Here is a 19696-nt window from a genome sequence, read left to right on the forward strand (position 1 = left end):
TTTTCTGATTCAAGAGCAGCATCTGACAGGGCTACGATACTCACCAAGACTGGCAAAGTATAAACTCACAAAGAAAAAACAGCCCTTCCTAGAACTGCTTTTTCTTTTCAAAACACCCACTAGTCATAACATTTATTCAGCTACTAGAGTCTTCATGCTGTTTGTATTTTACTTACATTCATTAACATAAAGGAGAATTAAATGATGTACAGGAGAGGCCAGGAAAAACATTCTTTGGACTCCATGCTCTTCAAAACAGCCTTTTCTTACAGATGACAGATTCAGGTCAGGGAAAGACTAAAATGGGACACTATTGCCACATATACCAAAATGAACAAGTAGTTAGTGCCCTTCCCCCCAGTGCCAACACACCCTCAGAAAACACATTTGTTCTCATGAAGCTTTGGAAACCTTTGATGGCAACATATATAGAGATTTATTTGGCACTTTTCCCTGTAGCCCTGTGTGGCACAGTCCCATAAACAGAATGCTGACTCTGAAGCAGGCTCACTTGCCTTTATGGTAATCAGGAAAGCACAAGGAGAGGAGCACAGAGTTGCAGAAACATTTACGAAATAAAGTGTCAAGACAATAGGGAGGAAATATACATACCTACATATATATGTATATCCACAAATCTCTGGTCACTTTACAAACCAGAAGTCTTTAGGGGAGACCTGTTTTCACATTTTATTATCCAATTTACTGTAGACACAGTAACAGAGTAGACACTAGAAATACAGGCTCTTGGATCTGTTTCTATGGCTGCCAGAGATGAGAAAATGAGTCATTGTAGAAGTCATTTTCTGGTTTCTTATATCATCGTTGCTAAAACATCAGTTCTCCCCTACTCTAACCCCTAAGCAGGGCAATGCACAGAGCTTTTCCTTCCTCAACTTCGTTTTCCCCCACAAGGTGAAAGAGACTGTTTTATACTGTGGAAAACAAGTAGGCATGTTAATTACACCAAAACTCTGATATGCTTCAACTAGGCGAGTACATTATAACAAATGTAGAATACAACATAGACTACCCAACCCCTGACAAAGACAGCAACTTGAAGTCCTGATTCTGCAACCAGATTCTTATCTTAAGGGCAGAAAAGATCACTACAAGCAAGAAGTTTGATGTTCTGCATCAGAAAGTGAATAATGTTTCACCTAAGTTTTAAAGCAAGCCTATGATTCATCACTGAATGACAGGACGAACTTTTTTTAAAGAGACAGAAATTATGAATAAGGCTTACAATAACAATAAATTCACTACTTCCATAGTAAGTGCTACCAAAGGTTAAATACTCTCATTAAAACAAACACCTTACTGCAAGACTCTGTCTTATTGAGTATGCCCAGCAAGTCATAACTGGTTTACAACATAAGTTCAGTATTTTCCTTTTTTTGATATAATATGGGCTTGAAATTATTTTGCCAAGAGATCTGCTACTTGTTGTTGTAAATCAACTTTTTTATAACATATTTCCTGTATAGAAATATGAAAATACGAAAAAATTAGAAATTTTAAGAACTTATTTGAAAAAAACTTCCAGATTTCTACTACTTTAAAGTGTGGTTGCAAGGACTTTATATGGGGGAAGAGGGAAGAAGGGCAGGGGGAAGAATGAAAAACCTTTTACAGCTACACTCCTATGTGGCATTAAATACTGTGCCACCGATTCCTGTTGAGAAAAAAAACAACTTACTTTTACCTGGGAAAAGATGGGTCCTAGAGTTCAACTTGAGTATTTTATAAAGCAAAATGGATGGCAGAAGTGTCATGTGAGAAAACAAGTAGTAAATGAAATAAAATATGCATTTTGAACTGTGAACTGCGATTTGACTGCCAGAATACTACCAGCACAGTATAGTACACAGAGTGGAGAAAAAAATAATTAAAAAAACCAACCACCAGCAATTAACATCTTAGCAAGCCAGGATCCCAAAATGGCTTGCCTGGGCTTGTTTATTAGAGATAATTCTTTCTTTCATAGACCTGCCTGCTTGAAAATCACTTTAAAATTGTTCATTTGGACTCAGAATTATAGCAAGCTAATGCTGCATTACCTGATAAGAGTGGATTCTTATGAAGCAAAGATTTTAAAAATAATCAAAGGTAGGTGAGGTGGAGGAATAAACACTGTGCCTTTGTCTACACTCAAAAGGCTTTGCTGGGACACCAAAATATAAGAAATCTTCTACCATGGTCATAACAGATATAAACCAAACCTGCTAGTATAGTTTGGACCACCTTGAGCTCTTTTACACACTTTAACCTGTATTGATTTAAGATGTATGAACCAGTGACAAATCACAGGCTCTACAAAGATGTCTTCTGTAGGTAGCTACACTACCTGTCATTGTCCCTTCACTGTGGCTCTGATGGTAGAAAGTGCTTTCTAATCTCCGTCCAGCAAAGTCAGTGGGCTAACTCAAACCCACTCCCACATGCAATGCGGCTAAACTAGTCTCACAGATTTAGACTGAAGCAGGCTAGACTATTCTTACACATCTAGTCTGCTTGCAGAGCTGTAGAGGAACAATCTCTGGCAACATGACACTAGCAAGTACCAGCAGGTGACATCAACTTCAGATAGCGCAGCAAAATGAGTGACTGTTTGCAGCCAAAGATTTTTAATTCCAACATTCAGCTAAAGTAGCCTAAAGGAGATGCACACTAGTTAAGAGTTCGGAGCATAAACACAGAGGTTTAGCATCGCTCACCTGACTCACAGTAACTTGTAAACCTTCCCTGACCCATAGTTCAGAGCCTGGTATTGGTTACTTGAATCGCCTTCCTAAGCTTTGGAAATAGGTGATAGCATTTGGGTGGGGGGAAGGGGGACAGGGGGCACGGGGATGGGATTCACTGAAGTACAGATAAATATTAGCTTTACTGGACAACTGTATCAACAAAAGCAATGTTACCATCTACTGATGGGCTATTGGTATTCCCCTACCCTCTAGCAAAGCTGAGTAATTAAAGTTGAATTAACACATTTAAATGAACAAAGAATCCTTGCACAAAGTCCAAAATGGTATTTTTGGTTTTGTCTCTTTAAAACATCCTGGTAAAAAAACGTTAGGACATTGCACAGGAATACCCAGCCTGTCAAAACCTTTGTATAATCTCACCAAAAATACACTAAAGACTAAGGAAAAAATGTTCCTTGACTTCAGTGGGCTGTGGCCCTGTCCCTTAAGGATACCTCCCCAAGTTTGATGTGCACCAGTTCTTTGTGGCACTTAATGACCTACCCCCCTTAACAGCTAGGTCTTAAACTTTAGGGGTTTAAATGCCTGGTAAAAGTCAGACGTAGAGTAAAGCTGAACTTCTAAGAGAGAGTAACAATGCTATCAGGATAAGGCTAGGAGACCGCAGACCCTCTCCAACCACCACCCAACCCAGAACAGGAGCTGAATCCCACCAAGGCCCACACCTCTAGGCAGGTCTCACCTGTACCACCCTCCCTCCTCCCCCCGCCCGGCTTTCAGCTCAGCAAGTTGCACAGTTCAGCAGCAGCTTGTTTCTTATCTCCAAACCAAGGCAGCTGCTTGTCTTCTCAAAACAGTAAGCAAAGGTGATGCTAATTCTCAAACATCATCCACTGCTGCAGGCACATGGTTTTTAAAATACCATACAGTATTTGAAGTTAAGGACAGGCTAACTGCGTATTGCGACGCAATTTAAGCCACCATCTTCGACATTCTTCCACATGTTCATTTGGCTGCCAGGCTGGAAAATGCCAAAGCTCTAAAGGTTATTAGACTATTGTTTATGACAATGGGAGTGTGAAAGTTTGCAGTCATGATAAGATATTCAACTTAAAAGAGAGAAAATTGAAGACATGATTAAAAAAAACCCCTTACATACAGAAGCTCTGACTGTCCCTTTATGCAGCTGACAAAGAAGCTTTCTTCTCTCCTTCCCTACTCCCTCATAAAAAAAAATTTAATCTCAACATATAATAAAGACTGAGAGGAACAGAAAAATTAATTTAATGGATTTTTCTACGTGCATTATGCAAAGCAATTTTTAGTCTAGAAAGAGGTACTGCAGTTTCCCTAAATTGACTCTTGAGGGTGTTTTACTTAGAATAAATGTTTAATAGATGTTAGCTCAGTCAAAGTAGTAAATAGCTCATGGAAGAGAAATAGCTCTAAATCTTTTCATAAATAGTGTTTTTTCCACAAGTGCTTCTACATGGGCCAAAAGCATACCTGCACTACTGAAATATCACAAGCAACTATTTCTGCTTGTCACTTAATTCTTTTGATTAAAAATTAATCAGAATTTTGGGATCAAGCTTTCTGCTCTTTTTCTCCAATATACACAAAATATTGCACAAATGCTTTTTTTAGGGGAAATGCATATAATTGTGTGCTGGACTGGAAGTCCAAACATCCCTCTCCTGGTGCCTCACTGCCACAGATCCCTAGTATGATTGCCAACAAAGCACGTGCCCTGCTGTCCCTCAGTTCCCAGTCAGTTGAGCTGGAGTAGCATTACTTCCCCTCTTCACACAGGATTTGAAAGAGCACAGCAGCAATGTTTGTTACTCATTTATCAATGCACAGAGGAGCAACACTATTCAACATTTGTAAGATTTCATAGGCTGGTTAGACTGTGACTTCAAAGGCAGTTTTTCTTTTTAGTCTTCCCTTCATTTTCATCCCGCTTCAACTTTTCATGTTGCCGCTTCCTTCCTGGGGGATTAAAACCTGCTCCCAAACACACACCTCATAAGAGAGACCATGACAGGGAGCGAAGGCAGATCTGTCACCCTGCATTGCTGCCCAGCTGTTCCTCACACCTGAACCCTGCTTTCCCCAGAATACCTTGGTCCCTCCCTGCCGGAACAAGAGCAGAAAAAGCTGAGAGTCACCACTTTCCCCAACAGCTAGTAGTAATACCCTGTGCAACAGCAATACCATTTGGAGTTTCCAATCAAGTTCAATTGGATGGGTGGAGAGCTACTGAAAATGTTTATTTGGAAAAACAACCCCAAAACTCCAGAGTTTCAGTCTTTGTCACACCGAGTTATTAGTGATTTCCACTCACTTTGCTAAGCACTTTCAACTAAAAACTGAATTACGATCTACAGCGAAGAGTTGTTACCAGCCCTTTCTTTGTACAAAGGATATTGACCCTGGATGAGAAAGAGAGATTCAAGTCCTTCCTCTAACCAAGAGGATTCAAATGCTTTCCTCCTTCCAAATACAAGTGCTACTAATCCAGTTTACTGACGCTGCCTTGGTCTCTCCCACAGAAGGCGTACCCCTGCATGTAATGTACTCCAATACAAGGTGAAGCCAGAAGCACTGCACCTCCTCTCCCTACTGTGAAGCCAGATGGTTCTCTTGTTCTCTGGCTCAGCTCCAGCACAAGCATTTTTGCAGGAAAAGAAAAGTTTCAATCTAACCACAGAAAGTGCTCTAATCACTGGCCTGTGCACCAACAGACTGGCAATTCTTGTGGGTGATTTTTTTTTTTTTTTTTTTTTCAGGGACACCCATGTGGTCTGCTGCCATGAAAACTACTTCAGATGAAATAAAAATTTTGTTTTCAGGGAAGGAGTATGTCATTTGATCATCCCAAATCTTCAAGAAAATCTTTCATTTTTCTTTCGAAATGAAAAACAAGTTAGATGAAGATTTGTATCAGAGCAAAGCAAACAAACATTTGCAGTTACTTGCTTCAGTGGCCAAACAAAATACTTTATTCACCCCACCTTGAAAGCAAAGACAAGCGTTTCCTGACACGTTAAAGCCAGAATGCAAATCTGCTTCCATCCAGGTCAATAGATTGGAAGTATAGTTCTAGGATTAGAAAAATAAGAGTTACATGATAACTCTGAAGGAATTAGAAGTAATTTTTAAAATTGTTTCCATCTTAATAATATGGTTAAGGAGAACCACAAACACCTTAAATTCTACTTTAAAATACACTAGCAGTAAGAATTGAGTAGAACTGAGCACTAGAGATTAAATGAGTGCTAAAAAAATATCCTTTTTATCTCTGAATAAAACTAAAAAACAATACTCAGTTGAAAATCTTTATAAATCATTTGTTTAAATAGAACACAAAAAAGGCTCGTTTTTCAGATGTTTACACTTCTAGGACGCTGTCCATAGCTTTCATTTTTATTTTCCTCTTCTTCAAAGAAGTAACTAGGAGCCAACAGAGCTTACAGTTTACAAATTATACCAACAGACATTTTATCCTGGAATAGTTAAGAGAAAAGCAGCTGTGCTTTCAGAGTCATACTCTCAAATGCTGCATTACATGATAAACTCCCAGAGAAAAAAAAATGTACCAGAAAATACTGTTTCCTGTCTCGCTTTCCATTTTCAAAGCATTACACATGCATTAAATACTTAAACCTCACACCCTACAAGTAAGAATAAAATTAACAAAAACCTCTTAGTATCTTGGCCTCATGTTTCTTGTTCACGAGATGTCTTGAAAATATGGAGTGGGACTAATGCCGAAAATGAAAGGACTCCTGGGTACAGATTACTAAAACAACAAAAATGCTGTCAGCAGTGGAACAGGAACTTTGTCTTCAGGCTCTTGTTTCCTTGAGATCACTGGATTTGATTTTAAGCATGCTTGCTTCTTTCTTGCAACAGGGTAATGTTCCGATCATCTCCTTTCTACTAAGGAGAAAAGGAAAAGTTACCCTATCAGAGCCCTTAGATCCCACAGCCTTTCTCTCTGTACCCTCAATACCTGGGTGGTGACTAGCACAGCACAGAGACAGGACCAAGTGACAGCTGGCGAAACCTGTGTTGCTAAATCACATTCATGCTCAAAGCTTGTTTAATCTTTTCCATTTAAGGTCTGACTGCATCTTTGGAAACATATCTAGATGATCGCAAGCATCAAATATGATCTAGCAAACTGTTTAAAACAGGAGTGCCCAGCCTTCGCAGGCCTAAGAGCCTCACACCAGCATCCACATATACCTTCAATACATTTACCCAAGGCACTTAAAGAGAAACCCCAGAGACCATTCAACAGAAAAGGGATGACGAGCTCTCACTAACCACACCTTGTTAACACAAAGAATTTCACTGTGGGAGCTGACACAAGGGGCCCTTCCTGACACTCACCATCTATGTAAGCCCAAACACACAGGCAAGCAGGTATTAACAGACAATTCAGGTAGGACTTCCCACAAGGACCTCAGCAGCTCCATCCATCTCCAACCCTACTGACACCTTTCAGCCCCTCTGCTCCAAAGCTTCTGTTGCTCACGGGTCACTCTGCAGCAGGAATCCTGGCAACCCACTCTCCGTGGCGGATTACAAACCAAACGTAACTACCTCACTCCTTACAGGGCTCACAAGACATTTTATACTGACGGCTAATGCATTACTTTTTCCACAGATGTCAGCTCCTGTGTTTTCCTCCCAACACATGGCTATTAAGAACATTAACACCAATCCTTCACTTACTCATAAGCTTTTAGCTGCATACTAATTTTTCCTCCACTTCAACGCATGAGTAACTTGAACTTCTACCTTGTTTTCCAAGTGCAATTCCACTGGGTGGTTTCCATCTGCTTACAGTATCCATACTCAGTTTTAAAAATAACAGCACAAAATCCACACTACAAAAGTTCTTTGCTGTCAGAGCCAGGGATAGGTCACATCAGAATCAGTTTAGAAAGACTGAATTTGTGGTCTAACTTACATCATCACTAAGCCAAGGAAACCACAATCAGCAAGAGATTATGTCTGACTGAAGTTTCTTGGCAATAGCTGCATGAAAAATGTTAGGGCTACTCTCCCCTTCATTTTCCCATACCTTTCAGAAACCACTGGGCACTGCCACTTTTGCAGATATCACGCATTCTGCTGACAACCTACGCAGCAGTAATTTGTGAACATGGCTTGAGTGCAGCTCATATTTTGTCAGTGAAGTTAAGGAGATTAGCTACATTACAAGTCACTTGCTGCATCCATCTTCCCCGATTCCCTTGAACTGCAGGAGAAATGGACCATTTCAAATTGATCAAACCCTCAACATTCTCACTTTGCTATTTCATTCAACTCCAATTTAGCCTCTGGTCACAGATATAAAACAGCATTCTTTGAAAAAATTAGTATCTGACAAGTCACAGATGGTCACTGGGAAATGGATACAACAGCATGAAAGAATTATTCACCTGCTAAATGGGGTTGTTAAACATGACTACTTCCACAATAAAACACCACCAAGACAAGAGCAAATAAGTAAATTAACTCTGGGTACTCACTAAAGAGAATTATTATACAGTAACTATTTGCCCACAGTGAAACGCATTATACCTAAGGTGGTAATAAAATTCAAGTCATGTAAAAATCTTTTTGCCAATTATGATCCTAAATGCCTACAGAACACATGTGGCTTCATCATCATTTATGAAAGTCATGCTTCATCTTATACTTAGTACAGACCAGATTTAGACTTTCTTAATACTGTGTAGGTAGTATTTATCAAAGAACACTGTCAGGACCAGATTTATTTCAGTAAAAGAAGGCCAAATATAGCTTAATAGGACAGGAAAGGAAACCAATACATTAACATCACAAATAAATGAATCTTTAATTTCTATATCTTGCTAAGGCAGGAAACAAGCATCTTCACTGTGAAAACTACTTTCTGTGAATACCAGTTAAACTTTGATTAAACTGGTTAAACTTTGGTTCAAACAAAAGCCATTTCCACTGCAGACTACAATAGCTAATTTTACAAACTCCCCCAGTCACCCTCCTGAGAATCACTGCTAACCTTCAAATACACCTCTTTGAGCATTTAACTCCAAAAAGTTTCAGGGATGCTCCTTCAAAAAAGGTTTTACTGAACTTCAAACTGATATTCTTTTTTTGGGGGGGGGGGAGGGGGGGGGGGGAAGGCAAATCCATCTACTTAGGCAGCAAATGCAATCCATAATTAGGTGAATACCTGGAAAGAACACTGCTATAAGAAATTTCAGCTGAATGTAAGAACCATTGCAAGTTGTTGTTTTGCTACCTGAAGTAAAGATCACAGATGGAAGAAAGGCCTTCCTCTGCATCACATTCTGATAAAAATAAGGACTTCAGAAAGTATAATACAGTCTTGTCACTCATTCAGTTGATTGTTTCCAAAAACAAAACTAGTAGCAATCATCCTGTAAAGACTGCTGCAATTTAATTGCTCTCAAACTGTGTACTTCACAAAAAAACCAACCCCACAACCAAAATAATACGACAAACCACACCAAACAAAAAACCAACACCACACACAAACACCACCACTCCAGTGCATAAAATAATCCTTAACAATCCAATTATTTACATTTTATTGCAGAAGTAGTTAGAAGATGACCGATGTGCCAGTCACTTTGATAACACCCGATGAATTGCTTATGCCAGTATGCCTAAAACTTTAAGTGGCACCTCTTAGATGAAGATACCACAGCTTCTGTCCCTTTTCCTAAGAAGTAGTGGGAAGTCACTCACATCACACTTTACTTATCTCTAGCAGCAAAAGAGGGGTGGCACTTTTCAAAGATGTCAGACCAATACTTGTAGATAATAGCAAGTCATAGGGGGCTACTTTTGGTAGTCAGAATAAATATCTAAATTGCAACAGCAAAAAGATCAAAGAGCATTAATAAATAGCCAGTTCACAAAGTAATACCATTACCTGCTGCACGCTATCAGAAATTTTAGTTCAAGAAAAAAGGAAAAAAAACACATCCCCAAACAAACCACACTATTTTCGCAATTTGTTACCACTTGTGATTTTATGTCAGAAACATGTTGGCTTCCTTGATGTACTGCATAGAAATCAACAAATTAAGAAAGCTTTGCCTCCTGCGTAGAAAGGATCAAATATACTTGAAAGTCAGCTTTCTGGAAAGTTTTATAAAATCACAAAAGGTGTGGCTGAAATATCAATTGCCCCCCCAAACTGAATTAACTGTATCTCAAAACCTCATGGTAGACACTCTCTGTTCTTAAAACTTCCAGACAATTGAAATCTCACTTCTTCCAGAAATTTTTTTGAGTTACATTAATGTTCCAGTGAGAAAGTTTTTCCCAGTGTTTTACCTGATCTTCCATTGCAGATAACAAGTGTTCCAAGTCTGTAAACTTACAAATACAACAAAAAATTTAGTTTATTTCCTGATATTCTCTTTCTTTCCTGACATTCAAGACAAGAATAATTCCAGCACAAGTGAAGGCAACGTAAGCTTTGCTTTGCATTTCACAAGAGTCAGAACTTCATCAGCTGTTTTTTCATTAAAACCCACCTATAATTTTTGATCCTTCTACCTCTCAGGAAATACCAAACATATATTCTCCTCTCTTCATAAAACCTGTTCTTATTTTTCCTTCTCTCCAATTCTGCCTACTGTACCAGCCTTTCCTAACTATCAAATAGCATGTAACATAGCAGACCACTGTACTGGTTCTCAGTCAATCAATCACTCCTTTACAACTCTTGTCAACCTGTTGAGCTTCACCTTCCTCTATTTCTTGATAGCTTCTGTGCCTTTTTTTTTTTTTTTAAGAATCACAGTCATAGAATCATTTAGGTTGGAAAAGACCCTTAAGATCAGAGTCCAGCCGTTAACCAAGCATTGCCAAGTCCACCACTAAACCATGTCCCTAAGCACCACATCTACACATCATTTAAATACCCCCAGGGATGGCGACTCAACCACTTCCCTGGGCAGCCTGTTCCAATGTCTGACAACACTTTCAGTGAAGAAATTTTCCTAATATCCAATCTAAACCTCTCCTGGCACAAAAACCAAGAAAGCTTTCCTTACCATAGGCAATCCATATCAGCACCACTTGTCACTAAGACCAAGGAAAGAGCCAATTATAAACCACATTATTGCCAGAAATACGTACAAAATCACATTGATGGTAAAAGTCCAGTGTTAAGAAGGCTTAAGTTATGAGGCTTCTCCTGCAGGCATCCAGTTATTTTGAAAGCAGTTCAAATAACCTTGCAGCTACTCTTCACTGTGTGTCCTCCTAAGGGAATCGGCACAGCATAGCTCATACTGATTTCACACCTCAGCTTTGTGTGAATCCTCCTCCTAGGGGTTCAGCTGTCTGTGATCCAAGGCCTAGTTTTGACACAGCAGAACTGCGTAACCTTGGATGAGACTAAGGAAACTGCCAGCTTGCAAGAAAGCTGTGTGATAACACTTAGACTAGAGCCATGATAGGCAAGAACAGTGAACTTGCAGCTAGACATAAGATCCTTGAAAGATAGGTTGTTAACAGCTCAATGACTCAAGAAAAAAGAAAGAAAAAAAACCAAAAAACACAAACATGAAAAGTTATAGGAAAAAAAAAACAACCCAGGGAGTCAGAATATAGCAACTCAGCAAGACTGAGAATCAGTCCATCCAAGAAGCAGTAGAAGTCAACCTTTCCCAATGTCTGCCAGGCCAGCAATGGTGGCAGGATGGGTGAGGCCACAGCTGCAGTGCTGTGTCCAGTTCTGGGCCCCTCAGTAAAAGAGACAACATGGATGTTCTGGAGAGAGACCAGCAAAGGGCCACAAGGGTGGTGAAGGGACCAGAGCATCTCTCCCATGAGGAAAGGCTGAGAGACCTGGGACTGTTCAGCCTGGATAAGAGAAGGTTCAGGGGGAATCTTATTAATGTATACAAATATTTGAAAGGAGGGCGCACAGAGGACAGAGCCAGGCTCTTTCCAGTGGTGCCCAGTGACAGGGCCAGAGGCAACAGGCACAAACTGACATGCAAGAGGTTCCTCCTGAACACCAGGAAACAATTTTTCACTGGGGGGGTGGGGACAGAGCCCTAGCCCAGGCTGCCCAGGGAAGTTGTGGTCTCCCTCCTTGGAGAAACTCAGAAACTGTCTGGACACAGTCCTGGGCAACTGGCTATAGGTGGCCGTGCTTGAGCCCTGGAGGCTGGACCAAATGACCTCCAGAAGTCCCTTCCAACCTCAGCTATTCTGTGATTCTCTGAACCATGTGTCTCACCTAGAGGCGGTATGTCAATGTTTTGCCTGGTTGCTCACTAATCCTGGTTATCTACTACACATCTCAGTCAATAAATAACTGGGTTTAAGTTATGTATATCATAGTGTCTTCACACACAGTAAAGGGTGACCAAAGTGACCAAGAGAGCATTACAGCTAATTGCATTAGCTTTTGCCTGTGGGGGCATGTCATGGTTTAACCCCAGCCAACAACTAAGCACCAGGCAGCTGCTCACTCACTCCCCCCCCCACCCAGTGGGATGGGGGAGAAAATCAGGAAAAGAAGCAAAACCCGTAGGTTGAGATAAGAACAGTTTAATAGAACAGAAAAGAAGAAACTAATAATGATAACACTAATAAAAATGACAACAGCAATAATAAAAGGATTGGAACATACAAATGATGCGCAGTGCAATTGCTCACCACCCGCCGACCAAGACCCAGCTAGTCCCCACGCGGCAATTCCCACCCCCACTTCCCAGTTCCTAAACTAGATGTGACATCCCATGGTATGGTGTCCTGGGTTCAGCTGGGATAGAGTTAATTTTTACAGGAACCTGGGAGGTGGGGGCATAGCCAGGGCAGCTGACCTGGACTAGCCAAGGAGCTATTCCATACCATGGGACATCATGCTCAGTATATAAATGGGGAGCGGGCCGGGGGGTGGTCTCGGTTTTCGGTGGGGGAAGTGGCGGAGCGTCGGGTCCCGGGTGGTGAGCAGTTGCACTGTGCATCACTTTTTGTATACTTTTTCATTAGTGCCGTTGTTGTTGTTGTAATCTTTTTGTGTTTGTCCCAGTAAACTGCCCTTATCTCAACCCTCGAGGTTCCAGTTTCTTTTTCTTTTTCTTTTTCTCTCCTCCGTCTCCTCCCCATCCCACTGGAGGGGGGCGGTTACCGGCCGGGCTGAAACCACGACATATGGAATACACCGTTGGCCAGTTTGGGTCAGCTGTCCTGGCTGTGTCCTCTCCCAACTTCTTGTGCCCCTCCAGCCTTCTCGCTGGCTGGGCATGAGAAGCTGAAAAATCCTTGACTTTAGACTAAACACTACTTAGCAACAACTGAAAACATCCGTGTGTTATCAACATTCTTCACATGCTGAACTCAAAACATAGCACTGTACCAGCTACTAGGAAGACAATTAACTCTATCCCAGCTGAAACCAGGACAGGGCAGTTAACAGGGTCTCTAGCAGGATCTATGCTGCTGACCAAGTACACTGAAGAGTTCTTAAAATTCTGTTGTTACGAATGCACTGATGAAATGAGAAAGTCTTTGTTCATAATAAGTCCCTACGAACTAGACATTTTATCTTCATGTGCAAAAAACTGGAATACCATCTCCCTTACCAGTCCATGGAAGACATTTAAGAATTAATCACCTAAAGACTACTTCTCCAGAAAAATTATCCTTGCAGTCAATTTTATTCAATGTTGCAGCTATTCGTATTTTTCAAACTGTTTTGAGTTGATTGGGAAGCACTACATCAGTTTATTCAGCTCTATCTTGTGATGTATCTTCCTTGGGTCCATAGTTGAACATAGACCACCTATAAACAAGACTAATAAAATTCCACCCAAAAAAGCATTTTCTTGTATAATCACTTTCATATCATCCTTGGCACTTATAATAATTACAGAAGTGAGGCAATATTTAATTCAATGCTAAGGGATAATATCATAAAAACATTTAAGTACTTTTCATGCTTTTTTTTTTTATATACTTTGTTCCAAATCAGCCATTCATTACAAATCTATGTTCAGAGAGATGAGGTTTTAGTCTCTTGTTTCTAATTAAGCTGCATCTGACATTTGAAATTGCAGTTACAACATACGTATAACAAACATTTATTTCGCTTCATCTCCTAGCCCTTCAACAGAGGGAGATACAAGGTATCTGATCTCGCCAAGAAAAAGTGACTTTCAAATATAGTTCACCAGCTTCGCCAGTTCTGATGACTATGTAGTCCTACAGCACAATTCTTTCTTCTGGAAGATAAGATTTTGATGGACATGAGAAGGAAGGACCGATACTGTCATTTTTCCTATAAGTTGCACCTGAGCTTTTAAGATATCAAATCAAAACTGATAGAAATATTTATTTGGAATTTCTATCAATGCTGCTTATGTCACAAAGAGAAGCAAAATTAAAATTAAAGTTAGTCAAGCAGCAGTGAATCTAGATGAAGAGACAAAAAGACTTTTCCTAAATTCAGAGAAAATTACACACACCTTAAAAGTTTCTGCTTTCTCTTTCTCTGCTTGTCTGTGCCAACTCCAGTGTGTACTGTCAGCCACAACATGAGGGCTGACATTGTATTTTACACATCTGCAAAATAACCAAAACCCAAGCTGTACCACAACAAAAACCTGCTTCCATTTCTTCCACACAAGTGAAGCTGAGCCTCAACCCAGACGGTCGACACAAACTTAAGACTGAAAGCCTTTCTGCAAGTTCAAAAAGAACATACCCAGGCAGTTTACAAGCTGCCGGCAATCACTCACAGGGAACTGGACCCTACTTAAACCACTCTGAAAGACTAGCCCCATTTTCTATTTCCCCTTCCCTTACTCTTCTCCTCTCCTTCACTTATACGCTGATTCCATACAAATAATTTCATAGGTTTGGGGTTTTTTCTTCCTCATTTCTTTGATCACTACGCAACGATAAGCCTGTCTGGCCAAGTGTCTGGCAAGATCTCCAAGTCATTGTCAATCTTTCTCAGTGAACCTTAATTTATGGTGAAAGTTTTATGGGATCATTAACAGTCAAGTAAAAGCATCTGCTTCTGTTACCTACACACCATGTACCAACACAACATTTGCACCAGGAGTATATAAATGACATGCAACTCCATCACCTCCCAAATACAATGGTAACAGCAGCTGCAATTAGCATTAAACCAAATAAGAAACAGCTGTCTACGTTACTGAGCACACTGTTAGCTGTGGGTTATTCATTTGTCCACATTTCCAAGGATTTTACTGGCATTGACATCAAAGTGCCAGTCACTTACAGCCCTCTGTGCAGAAACTCTCTTACTGCAGATATTTTACAAGATACATTTTAATTCAACAAGCCAATTCTGCATGTGTCAGAATATTGAGTTGCTAATTGACAGAATCCTTCTAGGTAGCAAATAACATTAACAATCCTAGTCCTTCACATTATGCTGAGCCACAGTGACAGGCATTACTAAAGACAACAATCTTGCCTGAAGGCTCTAGACAACATAATGCTAGATGAGAAACTCCCTTAAGTAAACAGACAATCAAAAAAGAGTTAGAAATTAATTCTAAATACCACCCATGTCCAAGCTACACCCCATAGCCAAATGATTGGCTTTTGCCAGCTGAGAACGGTGCCTTGCCCTCTCCAGATGCACAGTGAATGTCTGTCTTGCTGCCTGATAACTGACAATCTACATAACATTTAGTAAGCAATTCACAGTAAATAATTCACCAGAGGAAATTACAGCAGGCAGTAGATTAGGAAAGCATGGATTAACCGCACAGGTGTCATGCCAGAGCAGTTCCACAGCTCACAATCTTTTCCACCAGGAAAACACTTCTTTCTTAGAGCACATCTGCTTTCCATTTGTCTGCTGTTCAACTAAAGGGAATCTTATTCTGTACTACCCCAACACTCCCTAACAGACACTTACAGACTTTGCTGGTCCATGAATGACACTCATTAGCAAATTAAATGCTGTAGGCACTCCCCCCCCCTCCCCCCCCCCGTGTCAATCGTGCATCTATTGAAAATAAATGAGGAATCAAAGTCACATGGGTAGCTACAGCCGGGAATCACTGCTCCAGCCACAAAAGGCTGGTCTGGCCAAGGGTCCTCTTCACGCCCCATCCTGCGCTCCTTCAGTCAGGCTACCAAAGCAGCTGGTAGCCATTTCATTTCCAGCTGTGGAGGGCCTGGGCTGGAAAAGTAGGCAAGGTTAGTGGTAAGACAGGGGGCAACGAGCTAAGTTAGGAAACTCCTCCCAGCCAGACAAGCTCCTATACGTAACCAGGCCCACAAGGAGAGGACCTTGCTGCCGAAGGACTTCTGTCGAAGCGGCATTTTCCGTGCCCCACGCTCCCCTTCCAGCAGCTCGCCCACCAAGGCCGAGGGCCCGCTCCCCGTGGGGACCGGCCGGGGCGCGCGGACACCCTCTCCCCAGGGCCCTGCGACACCCGGCCGCTTTGCAACACAAGGCAGCCCCTCACGCTGAACAGGCGGGCGATGTGCACGCCGGGAGTGGGTCGGGTCGATTGGGACCGACGTCCCCGCTCCGAAAACCGGCTGGGATCCCCCGGGGGAGGGGGGGGGTGAAGGGAGTGAGGGGAGCGGCCGCGCCTCGCCTCGCCCGGCCGCCGCCCTCCGCCAGTCCTTGGGCGCCCCCTGGCGGCTCCGCACGGCGCCCGCCCCCCGGGGAGGGGAAGGGGGCGGGGAGCGGGGGCAGCCCGGCCGCCCGGCCCCGCCGACGCCGCACCGGCGCCGGCCAGGCAGCCGAGCCCCGAGGCCGTCAGCGTCCCCGCTGCCCTCGTCGGTCCGGGACAGGCGAACGGGATGAGGCGGCCGGCAGGCGGGGGATCGGGGCCGCGGCTGAGCCTCCCCGCCTGTCAAATCGGTATCACAAGTTGCCGCAGAAGTGTTAGTATCGGACAAAGCCCACGGTTTCTGCAGGCCGCTGGTGCAAAACACCCAGGACAGTTTACCTAGACGCGCCCTTTGCCTCCTGGTTTCTCAAGGAAATCCATGGGAATTGGGCCACTCGCTGCACCGGTTTTCACCCGGTATTTGAGTATGGGAGAGAAAGAGATAAGTCCTGGTAAGATTTCCCAGTGAAGCCTGAACCAAGCCACTTACACGCTATCAGACGAGAATGGAAATGTAACAGTGCATGAACCCACTCCCAATTCATTTTTGCAGTTCAGACGGTCTCTGAACACCTGCACTGAACTACACAACAAGTACCGTACTCGGCTGTAGCAGACCCCGTAGCCGTACTATTTCTGCACGCTCGGGGCTGCGATTCAGCAAAGCACTCAAGCATATTCACCAAAACACTTGGGCATGTGTTAGTTTTTAAGCATGCACGTAGCTCTCCTTATCTCTGTGTAGCTTTTTCTAGGGCACAAATGCCAGTTTCAAACTTAGCTTTCTTTGTGAATCAGGACTGTTTAAGGACACGCATACCACCTTGAAGAAGCATATGTTCCTAAACCAGAGCTAGAAGGCAACTTCACAGCTGTGTGGTGTTTGCAGCAAAAAAGGGCAAGCAGAAGCAAATTAACCCAACTTCTGTCTGTTAATTTGCAGCAAACACAGAAACTACAATTGGCTGATTAGCAAGAGACAACACAAGGGTCTTCAGCTACTCAAATCTGAGTTTACACAGAATAAATGCCTCTCACTGCCAACAGCTAGCATCAGTGGCACGTGCAACTGAGCCAGCAAAGGACACTTCAGTTCCAAGCGCAGACAAAAGCAGAGCTCTTCAGAGCAGCGTGCCTTGCTACACAGAGGTTTTCCTGTCAGGCATCTTGTAAAAAACTATTTAGCCACTCTTCAAAATTTCACGTAGCAGTTGTTAAGAGCAAAAATGGACTTAAACTTTGAGTCACAAATGCTTAAGCCCCCAAGTTACCATTTTCACAGCAACCTCAGCACAGCTCTTTGTAGGCATGTATTCTTTGTCCTCAAGTTAGATCTCCCTGCTTGGTTAAAGTCACCTTTCAGATGAAGTACACTACAGCAGATGATAGTAAATTTTAGTTTGGATATTTATATGAAGTGTTGCTGACTAATGGTGGCATCAGGAACCATAATGCTGACCGCTGGCTGTCTCACATTCAAATTCCCCACTCTAACAATCCATTAACAGAGCATTGTTTTTGCATGGAGACTACTAGCAGATTTTAAAACATTAAAACAACAAACCTAGGAAAAGGGAAGCAATGACAGCATAATAAAATACAAATGCCTACCAATTTTTTTTGTGCAAAGACATAGCAAGCCATATAACAGAAGAAAAACACTTTTTAAACTTTGAACGTTGTCAGCCAACCATCGGATGCAATATGCTATAAAATAAATATATTTCTAGGTAATTCAAACAATCTATAGGTAACAAGGCAGACAATCCAGGTAGGATTGCCAGCCTAGACCTTTTTCCACCTGGCTTCAACTTCTTACTCTTTCAGACTTCCCGAGTGACTCAGCAAGGCACTTAATCTCTCCACATTCGTAGTACTCTCCTATTCCAGCCCTACGAAGACAAATCAGCAATTGCGATATGTCAGTGATAGCTGCCCTGTAAACTTCTCCTGTAAAACAGCACTAAACACATAACACCACAACGCGTACTCCATTAGCTTTTCTGCTTGTGGAGAGCTCCAAGCTTTGGCATGCTGCTAAGAAGACAGTTTTCCTGTCCGAGGTACAAACATACAATCTTACAAGTAGAATTAGTTCACCGCAATTAACCTCACCTCAGTGTTTAGAACTGGGGTACGTTTAAGCACCCTATTTTAGAAAAATCTCTTCCCAAAGATTAGGAGATGGACAGTTAGGCATGATAGCCCAGCAACACACTGGCTACTGAGCTACACAAACTGATAATGCTCTTCACATGCATATAAAGAATCTCTTTTTCAATGTTATTAACAGCTTTCCTGAATACTTTTAACTTTAGAGATAGACAATTTGTTTTCTTTCGTCCTAGCCCAGGAAAGCTGTTCAGCACACACCTGCGTTTCTCCGTAGACTTATCCTTAAGGATATTAGGTACCCAAGCCTCCAATGTGGCTATGAGGTTAGCAATACCAACCCATCTAGCCACAGACATTGAATTTACATGCATGTATTTGTACTGGATCGTGGTGTCAGTTTGGGAACACCAGTACTGAAGTACTAAAGTCAACAGTTACACTGGTATGCCCTACCTCAGAAACACTACCTGTTCTTTTATAACCAAATTCCATTGCCCCAAACATAGCAAATACACCTACCCCACTAAGGATTATTTTAAGGCTATTTGAAACTTTCCACTAATGTGCATTCGAATGCCGCAGACCACAATACAGTGCCTTTTTCTCACTCAAAGAGCTAGATCGATCAGGCTTTTGCCACCTGAAATTCCAAGGACCCAAAAACAAACTTGAGAAACCCTATCCCAAAGGAGTTTTCTCATCTGAAAGTAGTTACAACACAAAGAAACGGTGTTGGGTTTTGTCCTTCCCACCCTCCCCAAGACTGGTCCTATTACTGTTATTTGAAGTGCAAGAAAGTTTCCGTTTTACTTTCACGCCTTAAAAAAAAAAAACCAAACCATTTGACAGCAACATTTGCAGTTGCAGCAAGGAGAAAAGTTCCACAAACAGCTGACTAGAATCCTTAATCTGCTTACTGTGAGGTATTTTAGTAACACAGGAAAAAAAAAAATGGAACAGCAATAACTGAAGAACAGTCAGCTCACATGTGTGGAAATTGCAACTCGCAAGCTTTTCTGGGGACAATGCTCTGTTTTCTGTAACATTTCTGCATAATCACACCAGAAAGCATGCTCTTTAGTGCATGCCTGTACACCTATTACAGCTGGGTCCCTGGTTCTTGACTAGGACTCCCGAGGCTCAACTGCAACACCAGCAATAGGGAATTCGGGACGAAAACAGTTGACTTTACCTGTCACTGCCACC

The 19696-nt window shown here is 42.0% G+C and overlaps 1 protein-coding gene across 3 annotated transcripts in view; it reads right to left on the minus strand.

The window, feature by feature from the left end:
- The window catches only part of CPNE4 (copine 4), a 244239-nt gene that overhangs the window by 223959 nt on the left and 584 nt on the right, over positions 1-19696 (minus strand). The window contains exon 1 of one of the 3 annotated variants that reach the window (XM_049817055.1): positions 18195-18229. The exons of 1 other annotated variant lie outside the window; for it this stretch is intronic. The gene's annotated coding sequence lies outside the window, so the exon portion shown is untranslated. Of the gene's footprint in view, positions 1-4733; positions 4807-18194; positions 18230-19696 lie in introns of those variants that run through there. One more of the 3 variants, XM_049817054.1, reaches the window with a different exon arrangement.

The sequence above is a fragment of the Accipiter gentilis genome, chromosome 14 (genome assembly GCF_929443795.1).
Source record: "Accipiter gentilis chromosome 14, bAccGen1.1, whole genome shotgun sequence".
In the NCBI taxonomy this organism is placed as follows: Eukaryota; Metazoa; Chordata; class Aves; order Accipitriformes; family Accipitridae; genus Astur; species Astur gentilis.